Source organism: Eurytemora carolleeae, unplaced genomic scaffold (genome assembly GCF_000591075.1).
Source record: "Eurytemora carolleeae unplaced genomic scaffold, Eaff_2.0 scaffold210, whole genome shotgun sequence".
NCBI lineage: Eukaryota > Metazoa > Arthropoda > Copepoda > Calanoida > Temoridae > Eurytemora > Eurytemora carolleeae.
The window spans coordinates 339,312-344,374 of record NW_019396102.1 but is presented as its reverse complement, the minus strand read 5'-3'; the positions used below and the strand labels follow the sequence as shown (position 1 = coordinate 344,374).

The following is a 5,063-nucleotide window of genomic DNA, read 5'->3' as shown; positions in this document are numbered from 1 at the left end:
TACTTCTAGAACTCGGAGTTTAGAACCAGAGACTGTTAGAATATCCTTCATTTCCCCCTCTGTCAGCTCTGTACACCGCATAGAAAGTAGGAAAACTAAAGTTTACAGATAGAATGTTGGAGAACTGGAGCTTAGAGATAGAAAGTAGGATAGAACTAGATTTTACAGATAGAAAGTAGGATAAATAAAGTTTACAGATAGAAAGTAAAAGAACTGGAGTTTACAGATAGAAAGTAGGATTACTGGGACCTAGGTTTTACTGATAGAGAGTATGAGAAGTAGAGTTTACAGAACTTTAATAATATTATTTGTTAGGTTTTAAATTCTATATAATAAAGCTGTTTGCTCATATATATTATGATGTATGTATGTATTTTATATGTAAATATATATATATAAGTTAGCTATACCTGGCCAAAAGGCTGGACCAAATTGGCTAAAACTTTTTGAGGAAGCTTGTGGTTATCCCGGGGGTAACATAGGCTATAAAATATTTTATTTTTGTTGTCAAAAATTTAACTTCCAAATTCCACGGGCAACAGCGGGAACTTCAGATAGTTAAAATTTAAACTATTTCAAAAATATTACATTGAATGATGCTTATCTCGTCTGAGATTCTTCTAAGCTTGTTTGTATCAAGTTCACATATCTTCCAAACCCTAAAGGTATTCTCAAGCTCATCAATCCATCTTCGCAATGTATAACTTCATTCTCTCATAGCACACTTGTTCTTCTGACTCAAGAACTAAAATATCAGAGTAATCATTTGTTATTATCCTAGTTTTCCTAGTTTTTAAGAAACAATAATTCGAATTTTTATGTGTATAATTACCTTGAGCAAGCATATTAGAGTGTTTTCAACCATATTCTCCAAATCTGACATCTGACAATCTGACAATTACATTAAGAATTAGTCGATTCTAGAGGTTATTGTTACTCTTGATATTATTATTTTATACTACACAAGTGTAAGAAATTTTAATTAAGTTTCTGTTAAAAATTCTGCTCAGTTTAGCTCTACGGGTAATGCGATTATCAACCAATTTGATGAACTTTGCTCCAAAAGTTGTTTGATACAGCCTTGTATAAAAGACGATAGAACCATAAACCATTCATACTTTTTGTTTTTCTGGATTCATTTGGAATTTTTTTATGATATTCCTTAAAAATCAGTGTATCCTGCCTCTTATTTGTATCTTGATATGATTGAACTTTGTTTTAAAAGGTTTCTTCTAAATCAGAAAATTATCGTTTTTTATTTAAACTAGAGATGGGAACTCTTGTAATGGAGATATCGAGATCAATGCTTGATCTTGATCTTTTTACATCTGCAGATTAATTTGATCTTTTTTCGATATCCCACATGGTAATTGTACCCCGTCAGGGGTTAAAGGGAAGAATAACTGAAATAAATAAATTAAAAATTCATTTTCAAATTAAAAGTGCTCACTGTGAATATTGAGGTCAAGCTATTAGGAACACAAAAGTTCTCAGCTCTGAAATCAAGATACCAAGCATTGATCCTCAAATCCAACGTGCCTGCAGTGTATTGAGATCAAAGGATTGCGAATATGGGTATTCAACACACGTGGATTTAACGGTTCTGTCAATATTCCAGAAAACTGTGACTTTCGATCACAATTTGTTCTATTAAACATCATTTTTTGGCCTTTTTTATATACTTTTTTGCGGCATATGCATTTTGAATAAAAAGTATAAAATAATCAAATCCGTAAGTTTAAATGTTGTTTAATTATAGATCAAAACGCGAATGATTTCAAGTAGAAGAAACCGAATGCCTCTAACTTAGCTCTGAAATCAAGGTACCAAGCATTGATCCTCAAATCAAATGTGCCTGCAGTGGATCGAGATCAAGGGATTGCGAATATGGGTATCCAACAGTTCTCACATTAGATAATTGATTTAAAACAGTTCTAGAATGATTGGAATTACTGTTTACATATAAAAGGTATCTTAGTCAGTCTTTACCATACACTTGATAGATTGATGGTTAAAAGTTGCAAGTTCTTCTCCAGATTCTCTAGTCATTGATCATGGGGAACCAATAATAATTGATCCTTAAACCTTTTAACCATATATGCGGAAATAGTTCTTCTCTAGCTTCTCTCGTCATTGATCATGGGGAACCAATATTAATTGATCCTTAAATCTTTTAACCATATATGCGGAAATAGTTCTTCTCTAGCTTCTCTCGTCATTGATCATGGGGAACCAATATTAATTGATCCTTAAATCTTTTAACTATATATGCGGAAATAGTTCTTCTCTAGCTTCTCTAGTCATTGATCATGGGGAACCAATATTAATTGATCCTTAAATCTTCTAGCCATAAATGCGGATATAGTTCTCTAAATTCTCTACTTCGTGATCATGGGAAACCAATATTAATTGATCCACAAACCTTGTATTGTGGAGGAACCAGTTCTTCTCTAAATTCTTCAAATATTATATTATCTTCCAGGTTCAGTTTATCCAAATATGGAATTATCTTCTAGGTTCAGTTACTTCCAATATGGAATTATCTTCCAGGTTCAGTTTCTCCAATAATGGAATTATCTTCCAGGTTCAGTTTCTCCAAATATGGAATTATCTTCCAGGTTCAGTTTCTTCAAGTATGGAATTATCTTCTAAGTTCGCCCAGTTTATCTAAATAGAATTATCTTCTCCAAATATAAAGGGAATCTCTTGTTTCTTATATCATGTTCAGTTGCTTTGATAAACTATTCTATTCTGTTCAGTTGCTTTGATAAACTATTCTATTCTGTTTAGTTGCTATGATAAACTATACTATTCTGTTAAGTGGCTATGATAAATTTTTCTATTCTGTTCAGTTGGTTTGATAAGCTATTCTGTTCTGTTCAGTTGTTTTGATAAACTATTCTATTCTGTTCATTTGCTTTCATAAACATCATCTGTTCTGTTCAGTTGCTATGATAAACAATTCTATTCTGTTCAGTTGCTTTGATAAACTATTTTATTCTGTTCAGTAGGTTTGATAAACTATACTATCCTGTTCAGTTGTTTTGATAAACTATTCTATTCTGTTTATTTGCTTTCATAAACATCATCTGTTCTGTTCAGTTGCTATGATAAACAATTCTATTCTGTTCAGTTGCTTTGATAAACTATTTTATTCTGTTCAGTAGGTTTGATAAACTATACTATCCTGTTCAGTTGCTTTGATAAACTATACTATCCTGTTCAGTTGCTTTGATAAACTATACTATTCTGTTAAGTAGCTATAATAAACTATTCTATTCTGTTCAGTTACTATGATAAACTATACTATTCTGTTCAGTGGCAATGAAAAACTTTTCTATGCTGTTCAGTTGATTTGATAAGCTATTCTGTTCTGTTCAGTTGTTTTGATAAACTATTCTAATCTGTTCATTTGCTTTCATGAAAATCATCTATTCTGTTCAGTTGCTATGATAAAAAAAAATTTTCTGTTCAGTTGCTTTGATAAACTATTTTATTTTGTTCAGTTAATTTGATAAACTATTTTATTCTGTTCAGTTAATTTGATAAACTATACTAAGCTGGTCAGTTGCTTTGATAAACTATATTAAGCTGTTCAGTTGCTTTGATAAACAAATCTATTCTGTTCAGTTGCTTTGATAAACTATTCTATTCTGATAGTAGCTTTAATAAATTATTATATTCTTTACAGTTGCTTTGATAAACTATTCTATTCTGTTCAGTTGCTTTGATAAACTATTCTATTCTGTTCAGTTGCTTTGATAAACTATTCTATTCTGTTCAGTTGCTTTGATAAACTATTCTATTCTGTTCAGTTGCTTTGATAAACTATTCTATTCTGTTCAGTTGCTTTGATAAACTATTCTATTCTGTTCAGTTGCTTTGATAAACTATTCTATTCTGTTCAGTTGCTTTGATAAACTATTCTATTCTGTTCAGTTGCTTTGATAAACTATTCTATTCTGTTCAGTTGCTTTGATAAACTATTCTATTCTGTTCAGTTGCTTTGATAAACTATTCTATTCTGTTCAGTTGCTTTGATAAACTATTCTATTCTGTTCAGTTGCTTTGATAAACTATTCTATTCTGTTCAGTTGCTTTGATAAACTATTCTATTCTGTTCAGTTGCTTTGATAAACTATTCTATTCTGTTCAGTTGCTTTGATAAACTATTCTATTCTGTTCAGTTGCTTTGATAAACTATTCTATTCTGTTCAGTTGCTTTGATAAACTATTCTATTCTGTTCAGTTGCTTTGATAAACTATTCTATTCTGTTCAGTTGCTTTGATAAACTATTCTATTCTGTTCAGTTGCTTTGATAAACTATTCTATTCTGTTCAGTTGCTTTGATAAACTATTCTATTCTGTTCAGTTGCTTTGATAAACTATTCTATTCTGTTCAGTTGCTTTGATAAACTATTCTATTCTGTTCAGTTGCTTTGATAAACTATTCTATTCTGTTCAGTTGCTTTGATAAACTATTCTATTCTGTTCAGTTGCTTTGATAAACTATTCTATTCTGTTCAGNCCAGTTAACTACCCGATACCCCCCTTCCCCCCTCTCTCCTTGTGTCTGTCCTACCCTTCCCATGAGGAAACATTACACACTAGAGAGCAGATCATGAAGGGAGAGAGGGATAGATTCGATAGATAAATACATATATCTAAATATATTTTCTTCTTTAAAATTTACACACATTGTTCACGGTCAGATTGTGCACAGTGCTCCCCAACATTAGATGGTTAAAGGATCGACGTTAATAAAAGACGACTATATTGCTGAAGATATAGTTCAATAAACAATTAACATTTTATAAACCATATTTGAAAAGGAGGAAAATTCAGTGATTCAATATCCTATCACCCCCACCCCAGCCCCCTCCTTCTTATATCTCTTGAATAAACTATTCTATTCTGTTCAGTTGCTTTGATAAACTATTCTATTCTGTTCAGTTGCTTTGATAAACTATTGGTGCCATTCTGTGGTTTTCAGTTTATATTCTGTAGCTAAACTATTTTTTTCTGATGCTATTCTATTTAAATTCTGTTGCCATTCTATTAT

General features: G+C 31.1%; 1 long non-coding RNA gene across 1 annotated transcript; it reads right to left on the bottom strand.

Annotated features, from left to right (window-relative positions):
• Nucleotides 1-574: 574 nt before the first annotated feature.
• On the bottom strand, nt 575-2,998 carry LOC111695004 (uncharacterized). Its single transcript, XR_002763763.1, has 3 exons — nt 2,423-2,998; nt 833-891; nt 575-745 (listed from the first exon to the last, which is right to left on the bottom strand). It is a non-coding gene; the product is annotated as an uncharacterized LOC111695004 (long non-coding RNA).
• Nucleotides 2,999-5,063: the final 2,065 nt, after the last annotated feature.